The sequence below is a fragment of the Lepisosteus platostomus genome, chromosome 5 (genome assembly GCF_059453375.1).
Source record: "Lepisosteus platostomus isolate fLepPlt1 chromosome 5, fLepPlt1.hap1, whole genome shotgun sequence".
Lineage (NCBI taxonomy): Eukaryota > Metazoa > Chordata > Actinopteri > Semionotiformes > Lepisosteidae > Lepisosteus > Lepisosteus platostomus.
In genome coordinates, this window is record NC_142615.1 from 2,076,519 (window position 1) to 2,095,264 (window position 18,746).

Consider the following 18,746-nt stretch of genomic DNA (forward strand, 5'->3'; position numbering starts at 1 on the left):
CAGCAGGCCAGAAGCCACAAGACAGACCCTCGCTCTTACCTGGAGCCGCCACCAGCTTCAAACCAGGCCTGCGGCAAGAAAGCCAGCACTCCCAGTTCAGACCTCCTCCTCCTCCTCCTCCTCCTCCTCCTCCGACACAGCAACAGCAGCACAGCTCTGAAGCCCCTCTCTCCTGCTCCACTCAGCACAACCACTCTCTTCCCCAGCCAAGGCCAGACTGAAGGGCTCCGCTGCCTGTTTTTAAATGTCTCCTGACCAATGGGCTTCCACCAATGAGCCAGGTAATTGTGCTCCGGCATGGCCTGCTGGGCAATGGAGTTGACATCTTGCTGCCTGAACCTGCTGCCCCTCACAGCGTCCAGAGCGAGTGGCACAGAAGCTGTTCCCGAAGTAGCTGAGCCCGTCGGCGAGGGAAATAAATCCAATTCAAATAAAAAAAAGAGCAAGTAGTCTTCTCGGCTGAATAAAATAATAATTGTTCATGTTTGTGAGAATTCAATGTAAAACTCTTGTCCCTTGGAGGATTTGAACCTGCAGGCTGGAGGGGAGCAGGCAAGAGCTCTTCCACAGAGCCACCATGTCTCTCTGCAGGCTGGGGCTCCTGTGGGCTCTTGCTCTTCCCGGCCTCAGGGTTCCAGACTGAGCAGTAAAAGGCAGAGCGATGGTGTCTCCTCTCAGGGCAGGAGCAGGTGGAGGAGTGGAGATGGTGCTGCGCTCGTGACCGCGAAGTTGTGGGTTCGAATCCTGGGTGAACCTGAGGTTGGTAAGAAACATGCATGATCTCCATGTTTCTGTTTATCAACATGTCTCTGTTTTCAAGAATTAAATTGAATAAAACAAGCAGTTAGTTTCTCACTGGATTTGAACCCACAACCTCTCTGGTACAGAGCCAGAGCTCTTCCACTGAGCCACAGGGTGTCTTTGTAGGTGTGGGGCTCCTGTGGGCTCTTGGTCTTCTTCCCAGGTCAGGGCTGAAACGGAGGGATAAGAGCCGGACCGAATCCCTCTCCCCTTGGGCCTGGAGCAGGTGGAGGAGTGGAGATGGTGCTGCGCTCATGACCAGGAGGTTGTGGGTTCAAGTCCTGGCTGATCCCTGGTAAGTAAACCAAGGTGAGTATCGGAGGTGAGTATGTGGGCAGGATGATGGGGAGGGGCTATTACTGGGGGGTAGTGGGGGGGTGGAGGAGGCAGAGCAGGGCCAGGGGGAGGGGCAGCTAGTGGGGGGTGGGCTAGAAAGGATAGAGCAGGCAGGGCAGAGGTAGGAAAGGGCTAGATTAGATACAGGTGGGTAAGGCAGGGCCTAGGGTAGGTCAGTGGGTGGGAGTAGAGCAGGGCTAGGGTAGGGTAGACAGTGGGTGGGGGTAGAGTAGAGCAGGGCTAGGGTAGGGTAGACAGTGGGTGGGGGTAGAGTAGAGCAGGGCTAGGGTAGGGTAGACAGTGGGTGGGGGTAGAGTAGAGCAGGGCAGGGCTAGGGTAGACAGTGGGTGGGGGTAGAGTAGAGCAGGGCTAGGGTAGGGTAGACAGTGGGTGGGGGTAGAGTAGAGCAGGGCAGGGCTAGGGTAGACAGTGGGTGGGGGTAGAGTAGAGCAGGGCTAGGGTAGGGTAGACAGTGGGTGGGGGTAGAGTAGAGCAGGGCTAGGGTAGGGTAGACAGTGGGTGGGGGTAGAGTAGAGCAGGGCTAGGGTAGGGTAGACAGTGGGTGGGGGTAGAGTAGAGCAGGGCAGGGCTAGGGTAGACAGTGGGTGGGGGTAGAGTAGAGCAGGGCTAGGGTAGGGTAGGTCAGTGGGTGGGAGTAGAGTAGAGCAGGGCTAGGGTAGGTCAGTGGGTGGGAGTAGAGTAGAGCAGGGCTAGGGTAGGGTAGACAGTGGGTGGGGGTAGAGTAGAGTAGAGCAGGGCTAGGGTAGGTCAGTGGGTGGGAGTAGAGTAGAGCAGGGCTAGGGTAGGTCAGTGGGTGGGGGTAGAGTAGAGCAGGGCCAGGCTGGCAGGTAGGAGGAGAGGGGGTGGGCAGGCAGGCAAGGAGAGGTGAGGGAGGAGGAGTGGCAGGTGGCCTGGGCCTGAGGGGGCAGGAGGAGGAGTTGGGAGGGGGGCCCAGGCCAGGGTAGGAGGGAGGGGTGACAGGGGGTGGGGGTGGCAGGAGCACAAGGAGGAGTTGGGAGGGGGGTGGGTGGGCAGGTAAGGAGAGAGGAGGGAGGGCAGGGACAGGAGGATGATAGATTTTGCCAAAACAATTTGTCTAACCCCCCTGGACCTGGCCCAAGAGGGAGGGATGATATTCAAAAACTCTCCCCCTCCATCTACCCCCCCCCTTCTTCCTCAGTTCCTGCTCCCCTCACCTCCTCCTCTTGCTCCTGCCACCCCCACCCCCTGCCACTCCTACCTCCCTCACCTGCCTACCCACCTCTCCTCCTCCTGTCACCCCTCCCTCCTACCCTGGCCTGGGCCCCCCTCCCAACTCCTCCTCCTGCCCCCTCAGGCCCAGGCCACCTGCCACTCCTCCTCCCTCACCTCTCCTTGCCTGCCTGCCCACCCCCTCTCCTCCTACCTGCCAGCCTGGCCCTGCTCTACTCTACCCCCACCCACTGACCTACCCTAGCCCTGCTCTACTCTACTCCCACCCACTGACCTACCCTAGCCCTGCTCTACTCTACTCCCACCCACTGACCTACCCTAGCCCTGCTCTACTCTACTCTACCCCCACCCACTGTCTACCCTACCCTAGCCCTGCTCTACTCTACTCCCACCCACTGACCTACCCTAGCCCTGCTCTACTCTACTCCCACCCACTGACCTACCCTAGCCCTGCTCTACTCTACTCCCACCTGTATCTAATCTAGCCCTTTCCTACCTCTGCCCTGCCTGCTCTATCCTTTCTAGCCCACCCCCCACTAGCTGCCCCTCCCCCTGGCCCTGCTCTGCCTCCTCCACCCCCCCACTACCCCCCAGTAATAGCCCCTCCCCATCATCCTGCCCACATACTCACCTCCGATACTCACCTTGGTTTACTTACCAGGGATCAGCCAGGACTTGAACCCACAACCTCCTGGTCATGAGCGCAGCACTGTCTCCACTCCTCCACCTGCTCCAGGCCCAAGGGGAGAGGGATTCGGTCCGGCTCTTATCCCTCCGTTTCAGCCCTGAACTGGGAAGACCAAGAGCCCACAGGAGCCCCACACCTACAAAGACACCCTGTGGCTCAGGGGAAGAGCTCTGGACTTCTGCCTGAAGGTTGTGGGTTCAAATCCTGGAAGGACCTGGAGCTTTTGTTAATTTAATTCTTGTGAACAGTAACACGCTGATAAATAAAGACATGAGGGCTGTGGGTTTTTACTTCTCACCCTCTCGCTGCTGGGGAGGATCACACTGCAAACCCACCTCAGTTCTCAGCCAGGACTTGAACCTGCAACCTTGTGCTCAGGAGCTCCGCACCATCTCCACTCCTCCACTGGCTCCTGTCCTGAAGGAGAGCTCATTCGGTCTGTCTTTTATCCCTCAGTCTCGAACCCTGAGCCAGGAAAACCAAGAGCACACATTAGCCCCAGACTCCCAAAGAGACTGTGGCTCAGTGGAAGAGCTCTGGGCTTCTAACTCTGGGGCTGTGGGATCAAAGCCTCTGAAAAACAAGCTGTTTATTTTCATTGAATTCTCTGCATTTAACATATTTATGCTTTTACTCATCCCTGAAAACTAATCACACTTTTTCTAGTTTAATTGTATTTATTTTTATTGATTTCAGGAACAACTGAGCCCCAACAGAGGATGAGGAGGGTGAGCCTGTAGGACATCCAGCAAGATTAATCCCGAGACCCAAAACAAACTTCAGCAAAGGTTTAACATTGTTTAACAACAATATGGGATCAGAAAGACCCCAAAAACCACTTCACCTTCCCGTCACACGCCTCTCCCAAACCACTCGATTTCCACACTGTAAGAGCCCAGCAGGTTCAGGCAAGACAGTGGCGCTGGTCTGACCTTCATCCCCAACGAGACCCAGGAGAACAACCTGCTGCCTATAATCACCTGCCTAATTGGTGGAAGACGATTGGTGGGGAGACAGTTAAAAGGCAGGAGGGGAGGCCTTCAGTCTGGTGCTGCTGGGGACAGAGAGCAGTTGTGCTGAGCAGAGCAGGAGGGAAGAGCTGCAGAGCTGAGCTGTGTCGGGGGAGGAGGTCTGACTGCTGAGCCTGGGAGCTGGGAGTCTGACTTGTCTTCACAGAGGCCTGGGGAAGCCGACTGCACGTCTAGCTACAGTTGGGAGAAAAACTAGGGGGTTTGCCTTGTGGTTTCTGGAACGCTTCATCTTGATCTGTGAATAAAGAGCCCTGTTTCCTTACCTTGCGTCTGTCCTGAGAGCTGTCCACCTGTGCCTCAGCTGCAGTAGGAAGAAGATGGGGGGGGCTGTCAACTGCACACTGGGTCAGGACAGATCTCTCGTCCCCCTCTGAGCTGAAAAAGATGAAAAACTAATGGGCTTAGCTTCTGTGTGCGAGACTCCACTGGCCAGGAGGTGAGAACAGTCATGAGGATCAGCTGTTCCTTGTTCCCTTATTCTCCCAGAGTGAATCCTAGCAGAGGGGCACCAGCCCCCCTCCCCTGCAGAGACCTGAACAACAGGACCACTGAGGAGTAGGCCTGCAAACTCTCCCAGATCTGTTTCCGTGTTGGAGGCAAGAGCTCTTCTCTCTCTCTGCTCCTCCAACAGCACTAACACCATCTGTCACTGCCTGCTTTTTAAGGGTCTTCTGACCAATCATCTTTGAGCAAGGGGTCAGGTGACCGAATGGAGCAGGTCCTTCTGGGTGATGCCCCACAGCTTCAAGAAGCAGGAGTTTTAAAAGGAAGCAAAATTACTGTTGCGAGCAGTTTAAAAGGAGCAGATTATGGAACAGCAGTACCGCTCCTTTTCTACAAAATATACTGGTTTCTTAATGTGTGTATGTGTAGATATGGCTCCATCACAACCTCCGCCAGTTTCCCACTAGGAAAGGTATTTCCTTTGTAGAACAAACCCACACAGCACAAATGAACTAGCACCTCCACCTCCCACCCCTCTCCCCGAGCTCAGGCACCCCCCAGAGTCCCACTCCCCCCTCACTAAAGGCAAGAATTAACACCTCATTAACCCAGGGGAGGCAACTTATTGGCCACCATTCCTCCCCCAGGGCCTGCTGGGAAACGTAGTTCAGGTTGGAGCGGACCACGGATCACAGTGCTGACCGAAGGTTGTCCATTTGTCTCGGCTCCCTCCGTCACTCAGCAAAACGCTTCATAGGAATTTCAAACTGCACCTGTGATTGTGGTAAGGGAGAGAAGGGAAGAACCCAGCGATTTACCTGACCCTGAAGGGGGGGGGGTTGGGTGACACCCACATGAGAAGAGCACAACCCCCAGACTTTGAGAATCAGCAGAGGTGGGTAGGGAAGTACTGTAGGCCCATGAGCTCCTATCCCCTCTCACTGTACTGACTTTATTCCCAGCTCTGCTTCACTCCTCACCCCCACCCTGTACCCCACAGGCTGGTTTTCCATGAGAGACAGGGGTCCATGGGAAAGTAGGGTACCCCCAGACTTCTGCCAACAGACACAGCTCCTGCTACGAGCACAGAGGGGACACTGTGTGCACCCCCACTCAATTCAGAGTCCTCACACCACAACAGATCAGACAACAGTAAGTCAGGGTGCAGTAGAACAACAGGGGTATTAGCTCACTGTGTAAAGATAAAAGCAGAGGACAGGGGGGGCAGTCTAGAGCCAGATCCCACTCCTACAACTGAAGCTTTGAGCACACAGGAGCAGGGTGGAGTTTTCCCCACCTGTAGGAGTCAGAGCTCACTCCAGAGATAAGGATTAAGGAGTATAGGTGAGCTGAGGTTGGAAGATGAAGTATTACACTAGTACACAGGAGAGGGCAGGCCATAACTCACTATCAAAACAGTACCGGTAAAAAAAAAAAAAAAAAAAACACTTTCACAGCAGTACAGGTGAGAAATCATTATACAGCTTCCCAAACCACAATCATACTGGTGAGAAGTCATTATACAAGGCCACTGTGGAGAATCAGCAATCAGTTCTGGAGGAGAAGTATTACAACACTACACACACAGTGAGAGTAGAGGGGTGAGTACTCCACTACTGTGAAGAATTGAGCACATATGAGTACTACAGTCCCATACTGTAGAGCTCACTAGAACAGTAGATGGAGAAGTACAACAATACAGGAAAAAAGTTCCAGCCAGGTATGCAGTAGACAGTTAAGCACGTAAGGTAAAGTTACAGCAGTACAAGTAACAAACCTGACTTTTCAACTGTGCAAGTTCAGAATACAGAGCTCATGACTACATTACAATGTACAGCTTAGGACATAGGACACAGTTCAGATCGTGCATGAAATGTCAGAGGTCAGGACACAGGCTAGAAGACACAGGAATATTACAATAATGCAGTGTTCAGGACTACAGCAATACATGTTAAGTCATGTGTAGACAGGAAGAGATTACCAAACATGTCTGTGTATTACAACAGTACAAGAGAGTTCAACAAGGGTCAGAGGTACACTAGTACAAGTGAGGTCAGTACACAAACTTGAGTAATTACAGCAGTATATGCACGTTCAGAAGACAGATCGCAATACAACTTTGCAATGTACAGCTTAGTACATAACACGCAGTGCTGATTATTACAATATATGTAAGAGCTTAGTACACAGGCATGTATATTACAGTAGTGTGGTGTTCAGTACTACAATACATGTTAATGTCATGATACAGAACACGGAACAGAATTCAAACAGAATAACAAATGTCTGAGTATTACAACAGTTCAGAAGCAGAGTTCACAAAATGGGTAGATTCAGAATACAGATCTCACTACAACATTACACTGTACAGCTTAGAACATAGGACACAGCGCTGAGTATTAATACACGCAATAGCTCAGTACACATGCTGAAACATTTCAACACCATACAGTGGAAGTCTTTGCACACAGGGGTATATATTACAATAGCACAGTGTTCAGTATTCAGTAGTACAGCAATACATGTTAATGTCAGGTTACAGAACAGAATTCAGGGAGAGACTAACAAGGATTGTTAAGTGTTACAACAGTACAGGAGCAGCATTCAGTACAAGTGAGTTCAACACCTAGGTCAGAATTACAACAGTACAAGTAGGAGTTCAGTACACACACTTGAGTATTACAACAGAGTGTGCAGGTTCAGAATACAGATCTCAATACAACAGTACAGTGTACAGCTTAGAAGATAGGATACAGTTCAGAGCATTACAATACACACAAGAGCTCAGTACACAGGCTGGAATATCATACAGGGGAAAGTGTAGCACACAGGTGTGAATATTACAATAGTGCAGTGTTCAGTAGTACAGCAATACATGTTAACATCATGATACAGAACCCAGGGGAAGATTAACAAACATGTCTCAATAGAACAATTTAACAATTTCAAGTCAGTACATGGCTCTGAGCATTACAACAGGACAGGTGGTGAAGATTCAACACAAACCTTTGAGAATTTAAGTTCAGCAGCAGAGTCCACACTTAAGAACTTAACCTCAGTCTGGCGGAGGTGAGTTAAGCCATTTGACAATTTAAACTCCGTCTTACAGTTAAGCACACAGCTCTGGCTACAAAAGCAGTATATACACACATAATCAGAACACAGATCTCAGTTCCACATGACAATGTACAGCAAACAACTTAACAGACACTTCTGCGCATCACGATACATGTCAGCTCTCCGTACACAGGCTTGAATATTACAACAGCATACAGTGGAGAGTTTAGCAGACAGGTCTGAATCTTACAAGAGTCCAGTGGTCAGTATACAGGTCTGAGTAGTACAGCAATACATGTTCAGGGCACGATACAGGTCTGAATATTAGAACAGAGTTCAGGGAGAAATTGACAAATATGCATTACAACAGTACAAACATTTGAGAAAAAGTTCAGTAGCGTACTACACGCAGATGAAAACTTAACCTCATGCCCGTTGAGTTTAGTACATCTGTTTGAAAAGTTAAGCTCAGTACACAGGTCAAAGTGTTACAACAGTACAAGTGTGAAACTGAGTATCAGAACAGTAATGTGAATATTACAACACAGGGGAGATTGAAGACAGCTCTGAGTGCTAGAAGACTACAGGGGAAGAGTTCAGCACACAGGTGTTACTGCAATTCAAAAGAGGCAAAAACAGCCCTCTTACCTTGTAAGTGTACCTTAGACAGAATATTACTAGTACATTCACGTGAAATAGATTCAAGAAACGTTTTTAGATACTTTTAAGTACTGGGAAAAAAAGAGGATCCTGCCCACAGACTGAAATACACTCCTTCACTTTCAAGTCTTTGAAATGTGCTCCATCGTACCCCCTGGTGGTTATTTTAAGGGAAATCACACAGAGACACTTGCAGGGCTTATATTTCTGGAGGACATGCTGTGTTTGCGATCTGAATGAGTGCAGGTGAACTGAATTCAACAGCTCGATTTCAAGACCATTTTACCCACAAACGCTACTTACCTGTCAACTCAGCACACAGATGATGTTGAACAGTTCTGGGGTGAAATGTGCTGCACAACCTGTGCTTGCTGGATGGGACTTGTGGAGGAGACCCACAGCAGTGCCCGTGTTTATGACCCGTCTCCTTCCTGGCTGATCCCTTGGAGAAGGAGACAGTGCTCTCTCACAACAGAGGAGCGGACCAGCAGAAAGTCAAACGGTTCTGAACAGTCAAACACACGACAGTGAGGCTTCGATTGAAATACAAACGCCACTTCAAAAAGACCAGAAAGGATTAAGGTTGGTAGGAGAGCCCATTTCATGTGTGTGTACAGCAGCTAGGGAGCAGGAAGGATGTGGCCAACATACAGGACGTTCACAAAGCTGCACTTAAAATTTGTACGATTTTCTGATAATATCAGTTTATTTTGTTAGCGAGATTTAATAACCGGTCTAAGCAAGTTGAGAGAGTTCAGCACACAGGTATATCACAGGATTTAGAATCAGGCTGGATTACAGGCGAGGGATCAGCACACAGGTGGGAGCAGTACAGTACAGGCAAGAGCTCAGCACGCTGGTCTGCCAGTGAGTCACGCTCAGCACAGGCGAGTTCAGCACACAGATTTGTGAATAAAAGTACAGTACAGACGAGACTTCAGAACACTGGTTTATGATTGAGGATAAAAGCGCAGCAAAATAATTCAGTGCACAGGCTTGAGTATTCAAGTACAGTCCAGGTGCATTATACTGGATTGTCATTGAGTATGAACGCTCAGTACAGGAGAGTTCAGCACATGTATTCAAGTTCAGCACACAGATTTGTGAATAAAAATACAGTACAGACAAGACTTCAGAACACTGGTTTATGATTGAGGATAAAAGCGCAGCAAAATAATTCAGTGCACAGGCTTGAGTATTCAAGTACAGTCCAGGTGCATTGTACTGGATTGTCATTGAGTATGAACGCTCAGTACAGGAGAGTTCAGCACATGTATTCAAGTACAGTACAGGCAAGAGTTCAGGACACTGCTGGGTTATGAAGAACATACAGGCTTGAGTTTTAAGAATACTACAGGTGAGGTTTGTATAAAAGCACAGTAAAGCACACTGACTTGTTTATCCACTGATCTGTTCATTATTCAAGCCGAGTCGAGAACTCGGTGCACAGATGTGTCACTGAGTATTGCAGTACAGTGTACAGAGTTCAGTAGGCAGGCCTGACTATCACAATTGAACGTTTTGAGTTCTTCACAGGTGTGCCAAACAGTATTAAAGCTCAGTACAGCCGAGAGTACAGTATACACATTTGAGTACTACAACACTACAGGCAGCAGAACAGCGCAGGCAAGGGCTCAAACTACTGTTTTTTCCATCGACAAGTGCAGTACAAGTGAGTTCAGTACAAAGATTTGGGTATTCAAGTCAAGTACAGGTGAGAGTTCAGCACACAAAGCCCAGCACAGGCAAGTTCAATACACAGGTTTGAGTATTATGGTCCACTACAGGTGAGGGATCAAAATACTGTTTTTTTCCCCACTGAGTATTAAATCTCAGTACAGCACACTGATCTGTCGTTAATTATTCAAGCGCAATACAGTGGAGAAATCAGAACACAGATGTGTCATTGACAATTATAGTATAGTGTACAGGGTTTAGTACACAAGTATGTTTCAGTTCAAAGCATTAAAAGCTCAGTACAGCTGTGAGTTCAGAATACAGGTTTGAGTACAACAACTCTACAGGCAACAGTTCAGCCCCCAGGTTCAAATACTTAATAGCAATACAGTTCTGTATGTCAGTGCGAGTTTTAAGGAACAATATTCGTTAGAATTCAGAACACTACAACACAGCCACTATAATAAAACACTATCAGAACAGTCTGAGCAAAGTACCTTGTTCTGGGATACAAGAGCTGTGTCCCCCTCTGGAATCGAACCCTGAACTCTGCAACCCACCGGTCCTAATCCCAGCTCAGCACTGGGAAGCTGGTGTTTCACAGACCACATGCAGCTGGACTGAGAGAAAGAGCCGAGCAGAGAGACGCCACAGAGGAAGAAATACAGACAGCAGAGAGCTCCTCACCTCCCTCCCAACTCCCCGTCCATACCCGTCTTCCCACTGTCAGCCTGTGGGCATCCTGGGAAAATGAGGTTAAGGAATGGAGGATAGACCAGCCAACCAGCATCCATACCAGTCTTCCCACTGTCAGCCTCTGGACATCCTGGAAAATTAGGGAAACGAGAGACTGGAGTGAGCATCAACCCCCCCTACCCCCCCCAATCACAATTCCACATCCATACCTTCCCACTTTCTTCCTTGAAAATTGGATAAGAATAGAGGAGATACCATCCATACCCACCTTCCCACTGTCAGCCTCGGATCATCCTGGGAAACCTAGGGACAAAATACATCAGAGTTTCTAACCTCCATCTGAACTCATCCAGAGACCAGTGAGATGTTGTTCGCGTTTTGAGAGAGAAACCACAAGTACTCAAACTGTGCAACAACCATTACAACCGAGAGTAACTCCCAACATCACTCGACACAGAGGAGCAGTGGGGGTCCCTTCACAGCTAAAAACAGCAGAGACACGTCTGAGCTCTCTTCCTCTCCCGTTTAGTGTTCCTGCTGAAAAAACAAAAGAACTGCTTTTATTCCTAGTGCTTCTGCTGAAATGACCAATACCGCCTCTATTTCTGATGCTACTTCTTCTAATACAAGTGATGGTACTGAAAGAAACCCACTAGTATTAGTAACTGATAACACAAAAGCAAAACTTCATTAAGCATTACATCAATAATGATACAATATTAACAGTTCTCCTCTCTCACTAGTAGGGCTGTGGGTTCCAGCCCTGGGTGTGACACAGGAGTGACAGGACTAACCTGACCTTGTGCTCGTGCTGGAGGCTGGTGTTGGACTCGGGTTCGAGAGTGTAGTGTCAACAGACCACTGACCAGGTCCTTGTGAGGGCGAGACAGCAGGAGGTCAGGACACAGCCCTGAGGGTCACCCCCTGGCACCCCGACAGGAGGAGGAGTCCTCTTGGGGCTCCAGCTCTCCACCTGGACCAGGGGCATCGGCAGCTCTTCATCATCATCGTCACCCTCACAGGCTCCAGCAGGCAGGCGATGGGAACATCTTGGCCACACATAACTGTCCGGTTTGAAGACTAGATGCTTAGATTAAGAATCAGTACGATGAATAGGCAACCCTGATAAAAAGATGATCTGACTTATACAGATGCAGCCATTCAAAATGCACGAAGCTTGGACAAGCTGTAAACTCAAAGTATTGCCCTGGTCCACCTTATTTTTTTCATTGGCCGTCTTTGTAAAAGTAACACCACAGCATTTCGCAATCACGCATTTGTTTCCAATCACGCAAAGTCCAGTAATTTTAGAGAATCGATTCACCATGCCTTTCACATGCTCATAAAATAGAATGATTTAGGAACATAAACATTACCGTATGCAAACTGTACTGTATACAGTATGTATATTTAATGTCTTTACTGTGCCCATTGTAGTATTGAATATTTATATGGAATTTTACCACTGAAGGGAAATTCATATCTCGTTAGTTAAAGACTTTGATGCTTAAAATGTTTAGGGAGAAATGGAATACTGGTGTGTATGCTTTCTTTAAAGTACCGAGACCAGCCATATACTGTACGTTTAAGTTCCAAAATTAATATCGTTCACACGCGTTACAGTATGCTCCTATTCTTTTTATGCTCAGCTACTAAGATTTCCCTTCAGTGGTAAAATTCCATATAAATATTCAATACTACAACGGACACAGTAAAGACGTTTACTGTAAATCTTTCTACGACAGGCCAACGGACCACGAGTGCCCCTGTTGGTCAACCAGTCATCGTGCGTCACAATGCGCGACGCCATAGCCAATTACCTCCGGTACGTCTGTGTACCGCGCACTTTGAATGGCTGCATCTGTAGGTCATACTGGAGAAAGGGCGTCGCTCAGTTTGGTCAAGAGGGACAGGAACTTCCCCGTCAGACCCCCCAAACTCCTGAAGAACCCAACTGGTCAAACTCTCGTTTCTTCCACGCTGGAAAGAGAAGAGAAACTGTGTGTGTCAAAGGCTCCACAGCCGAAACGTTGCGTTTCCGGTCTTCTCCTTCCAGCCTGGAATAAACCCTTTAACCTGTTCCTCTGCAGCCTGATGTCTGCGTGAGCTGCATTCGCTCCCCGAGCTCCTTCCTTTAGGGAAAGGCACATTGGGATATAGAGGGAAACAAGAACTACAATAAACTTCCGAGTGTGGTTGAAATGTGACCCTCCCCCACCCTTGACATACATCTACGGTATGGTCTAATAAGTCACTTTCTGAACTTTCCACAGGGACTGTAACTCAAAGGGGGGGGGGGGGGTCGAGATGTCAAGTACAGACCCCCCTCTCCCCCAGAACAGAATCAGGCCTCATCAGGAGAGCCAGATTTACATCGCTGCTGGGGTCTGGACACGCCCAGTCCCCCTTATTCCGAGCCATGCACGGGGGATAGACACAGAACCGCGGGATCACATCGGATTCAAGATGACCGAGGGTAACGGGGTGATGGGGGGGAGATTCCTGCCACAGACAACCGGGGAAAACAGTGGTTCCAGAAGCCCGGCCGGTAATATTAATAAGGAAAACACAAGGAGTATTCAAGCCCCTGTCCCAGGTGGTCAACAGATGCAGCTGGAAGGACTGCTACACGAAAACGTATAAAGAATTCTCCAAGCCCCCGTACCAGAAAACCTCAGCAGCTGGTTGAAGTCTCCCATGACGTGTTTTCCCCAAGCCCGGAGATCAACCTGCATCCCTACCCGTCTTCCCACTGCCAGCCTCTAGACATCCGGGAAAATAATACAGGAGACCATCTTACGGTCAGCTTCTGGACATCCTGGAAAATGAGAGACTGGAGAGGGCATCAAACCTACATCACAACTCCCCATCCACACCCGTCTTCCCACTGTCAGCCTCTGGATATCCTGGAAAATACAGGAGAGACCATCTAACCTGCATTCATACCCATCTTCCCACTGTCAGCCTCTGGACATCCCGGAAAATAAGGAAAAAGATGGGAGAGAGTCCAACCTGCCTTCCCCACCATCGGCCTCTGGGCATTACGGAAAACGACACAGGAAAGACCATCTTACTGTCAGCTTCTGGACATCCTGGAAAACGAGAGACTGGAGAGGGGATCCAAAAGGCATCATGGCAAAACGAGAGACTGAGAGAGCATCTAACCTCCATCACAACTCACTGTCCATACCCGTCTTCCCACTGTCAGCCTCTGGCCATCCTGGAAAAGGAGGGAAAGATTACAGGAAAGGCGTCCAACCTGCATCCCTACTAAAGAGGAAAATTACAAACTCAAGGAGACCGTTTCCCCACCACCACCTACTCCTGAACCGTACCACTCTTCCCACTGACTTCCTTGAGAATTAGGGAAAAGAAAACAGGAGACACCATCCAACCTGCATTCATACCCACCTTCCCACTGTCAGCCTCTGGACATCCTGGTACACTAGGGAAAGGAACACAGGAGAGAGTCCAACCTCATCCCCAACACCTCTTCCATACCCGTCTTCCCACTGTCAGCCTCTGGACATCCTGGTACACTAGGGAAAGGAACAGAGGAGAGAGTCCAACCTCATCCCCAACACCTCTTCCATACCCACCTCCCCACTGTCAGCCTCTGGACATCCTGGTACACTAGGGAAAGGAACACAGGAGAGATTCCAACCTCATCCCCAACACCTCATCCATACCCATCTTCCCACTGTCAGCCTCTGGACATCCTGGTACACTAGGGAAAGGAACAGAGGAGAGAGTCCAACCTCATCCCCAACACCTCATCCATACGCATCTTCCCACTGTCAGCCTCTGGACATCCTGGAAAATCTGGGGAAAAAAATATAGATTTACAGCTTACTGTAAAGAAATACAGTTTCTAACCTCCATCTGAACTCCTCATCCATAAAGAGAAACCATAAACTCTACTCAAACTGTGCAACAACTATTACAACCGAGAGTAACTCCCAACATCACTCGACACAGAGGAGCACTGTGGATCCCTTCACGGCTAAAAACAGCAGAGACATGTCTGAACTCTTCAAATCCTAATTGTGGGTTCATCAATATTTCGTTTAAATAAAATGCTACGTCTACTACTGGTCCTACTCAAATTACTCAAATACTGCTTTTTTTTTTTATTTGTGTTCCTCCTGAAAATACATAAACACTGCATCTATTCCTAGTGCTCCTGCTGAAATTAACAATACTACTTTTTTTGTTAGTGTTCTTGCCGAAATTACCAGTACTGCCCTTATTACTGATACTACAACCAATACAATAAAATAACCCTACTAGTATTAACTTAAAAACAATACTTCATTAAGCATTACATCAATAATGATACAATACTAACCGTTCTCCTCTCTCACTAGTAGGGTTGCGGGTTCCAGCCCTGGGTGTGACACAGGAGTGACAGGACTAACCTGACCTTGTGCTCGAGCTGGACTCGGGTTCGAGAGTGTAGTGTCAACAGCACACTGACCAGGTCCTTGTGAGGGCGAGAGACAGCAGGAGGTCAGGACACAGGCCTGAGGGTCACCCCCTGGCACCCCGACAGGAGGAGTCCTCTTGGGGCTCCAGATCTCCACCTGGACAAGGGGCATCGGCAGCTCTTCATCATCATCGTCACCCTCACAGGCTCCAGCAGGCAGGGAGGAGGGGGGGTGACGTGTGTACTTTAGGGTCTTCCTGTTTCCCTAGGGAAAACATGCACAGGAAAACCTCCATCAGCACGAGGAAGGTCAATGTACCAACCACAGAAACGAGGCTCACCACCTCCACCCTTCACACAGCAAACCCCTCCACCCACCACTGCGCGGGTTTGCCAACCGATGAACACGCCCGCAGCGCCATTCACATCCCGACCCATGATGGGGATCTTCTTCAGCCTACGTGCCAAGCGATTGAGGAGACCCTGGAAAAATGAGAAGAGAAAACAGGAGAGATTCCAACCACAGCCCCAACATCTCATCCATACCTGTCTTCCCACTGCCAGCCTCTGGACTTCCTGGAAAATAATACAGGAGTGACCATCTAATCTGCATCCATACCCGTCCTCCCACTGGCAACCTGGGGAATCAGGGAAAGAAGAGACTGAGAGGAGCATCCAAATGCCATCCATACCCGTCTTCCCACTGTCAGCCTCTGGACCTCCCGGAAAATCAATGAAAAATAGGAGACCCCATCCCACCCACATCCCAATTAATCCACACCCGTCTTCCCACTGTCAGCTTCCGGGTATCCTGGAAAGTTAGGAAAGAACACAGGAGAGTCCAAGCTGCAGCTGGACTCCTCATCCTGACCGCTGGGATGTTCTTCATGCCTTTGAGAGAGAAACCACAAGTACGCAAACTGTGCAGCAACTATCACAACCGAGAGTGACTCCCAACATCACTCGACACAGAGGAGCCGTGGGGGTCCCTTCACGTCCGAACTCTCTTCCACTCCTGACGGGGGGTTCGTCCAGATCATCTCCCGTCAGGAAGGCGAGGGGGACAGAGGAAGGTCCAGAGGCTTCAGCTCCGTGCCAACAAGCCCTTTGGAAGGGTGGCCAGGGGGAGGCCCTGCTGTCGGAGGAGGAGCAGACCGAGGCACCTGGAGCTTGTCCACCGCTGGTCAGAGGAGGCCAAAACTGGACTTTCCGGCCCCGGTCATCGTGGGTACCTGTGGCGCAAGACCTCCTGTACCAGATGGGGGGGGGGGTCCGCGATGCTCTGGGCCTGCACTCCCGCCGCTGGTCCGATGGCAGCAGGAGCTCTCAGCGGTACCAGACCCGGTCCCCTCGGGCCTCAGGAGGCTGCGTCGGCGGCCGGAGACGGATCTCCCGACGGGACGAGGAACCAGACCGCACCGCGGCGTCGACGGAGACGGGGCCGACACCGGACAAGGAAAGGACAGCAGGGCTTCGCCACGGCCCTCTCGGTCCCCCCGACGCGAGCCCTGCTGAAGACCTCAGGTCCGAGCTGGAGAGGGCTGCCCATCAGCGCCAGGGAAGAGGCTTAGCTTGGACCCCTCAAGCGAACAAGACGGTAACCCCTCGTTCTGGTCAATGTGCCTCTTCTGCCCCGTAAGAAGAAGAAAGAACCAACTGCAGGCTCGTCATCTGATCCTTTTGACGCCGATGCTACAACCCCAGAACGTTCAGCTGAGCTCCAAACATCCTCCTCCAAATACAAGTCCCCTTCTCCCCTCTCGAGAGCACAGGGGTCCGTCATGAGGACGTGTCTGCGGGGAGAAGAGGGCTCCCCATACGGACACTCAGAACGAGCGCTGCTGCCGCCGCCACCGCCGGCCTGCTGTGCGAAACCCGTGACCTTTGACCCGACCGGAGGCTGCTCTCGCGCCGTTATGAGCGCGTCCTCTCCAAGCGCGTGAAGCCGGGACCCTGCTGGACCCACACCGAACCGGAGCGAGGAGTCGTCTGCCTCAACAGCGCACACCTGCGCCCCTCGGGGACCGGGAAGGGCTCTGCATGGAGGAACGGCCCGGGACGATCCCTCCCAGAGTGCTCACCCACCTGATCCAGAGCTGCAGGAACAGACGTCCGGCCATCATCCTCCCCAGGGGAAGATCCACCAAGAGCTCAATACAGGGGAGCAAGAATTGTGTCTCCTTTGTTTCGGGGAAAGTTCTATCTAATGTTTTGTCTTGTTGACTCCGGGATGTTTCATCATTAATTCAGGATAATTGATTCCTTGTGCTGGAAATATATTTCTTCCCATTTACCAAGGGGTGCCAACGCTTCGGGAATCCGCTGTATACAATAAAGATACAGGAAAAACATCGTCTGGTTTCGTGACTAGGAATTTAAATTAACAACCAGTTCAGGTAATATACTGTATAACATAAGTACACAGGAAACACACCGTCTGTTTTCGTGATTGGGCAGCACAATTAAGAGCCAGTTCGGTGAGTACATAAGGATAAAAAAGGAAAAGCTAGTCCAGTTTAGTGACTGGGCAGCACAATTCAGAACCAGTTCGGTGAAGACTGTACATCACAGTTCTTGAGAAAAGAACACCATTTGGTTTAGTGACTAGAAATTAAAATGAACAACTAGTACAGGTGAATATATTACAAATATTTAGGAGAAACGCTGTGTGGTTTAGTGGCTGGACAGCACTTGCATGGTGAAGATGTGGAAGGATCAAGGAAGACCATCGTCTGGTTCAGAGACTAGACGCTACAATTTAAAAACAGTTCGGTGAATGCATAACAACCGTTTAGCAAAACACCATCTGCTTTAGTGGCTGGTAATTAAAATAAACCAGTCCAGGGAACAGATAAGACAACTTCAAAGGAAGACCCGTCTAGTTCAGCGGTTAGGAAATTAACAACCATTTTGGCCAATACAGAATTATCCAGAAAAGACTCCTTCAGGTTTAACAACCAGTACGGGGAATACTAAAAATAATTATCCTGGAAGAACACCATCTGCTTTAGTGACGAGACGGTACAATTAACAAGCAGAACAGTGAATATCTCTCATACCTGTATAGAAAAAACCCATAACTGGTTGAGTGACCAGAAACTCAAACTCACAACCAGTACAGCAAGTATATGTAACAGTGTGTAGGGTCAACAGCCCACTGACCAGGTCCTTGTGGGCGAGAGACAGCAGGTGGTCAGGACACAGCCCTGAGGGTCACCCCCTGGCACCCCGACAGAAGGAGTCCTCTTGGGGCTCCAGCTCTCCATCTGGACCAGGGGCATCAGCAGCTCTTCATCATCATCATCACCCTCACAGGCTCCAGCAGGCAGGCGAAGTAACTAGAACTAGTTACTAGAAATTAAAGTTAACAACCACTACAGTGAAGATATAAAAAGACATTCATGAAAAACACCGTCTGCTTCACTGGAAAGTAAAATGAATAACCAGTCCAGTGCATCTATAACACAAATCCATCATTACACCACCTGGTTTAGTGATGAGACTGTACAATTAACAACCACTGTGGTGAATACATACTGTAGGATAATTAATGAGGAAAAGCTGCATGATTTAGTGACTCCAAAGTAAAATTAAGAACCAGTAGAGTGAATATAAGATTATTAATAAGGAAAAAGACTGTCTGGTATAATGACTAGGAAGTACAATTATCAACCAGTACAGAGAATATAGAAGATAAGGAGAAACTGTCCAGTTTAGG

At 49.4% G+C, this 18,746-nt stretch overlaps 1 long non-coding RNA gene across 3 annotated transcripts; it reads right to left on the reverse strand.

Annotated features, from left to right (window-relative positions):
• Nucleotides 1-5,951: 5,951 nt before the first annotated feature.
• Nucleotides 5,952-14,783, reverse strand: LOC148662405 (uncharacterized). Of its 3 annotated transcripts, none has more exons than XR_015936313.1 (4): nt 12,423-14,783; nt 11,397-11,689; nt 10,871-11,139; nt 5,952-10,732 (listed from the first exon to the last, which is right to left on the reverse strand). It is a non-coding gene; the product is annotated as an uncharacterized LOC148662405 (long non-coding RNA). The 3 variants fall into 3 exon arrangements; XR_015936312.1 differs by having other exon boundaries at nt 11,397-11,724; XR_015936311.1 differs by having other exon boundaries at nt 11,397-14,783.
• Between the last annotated feature and the right edge of the window lie 3,963 nt (nt 14,784-18,746).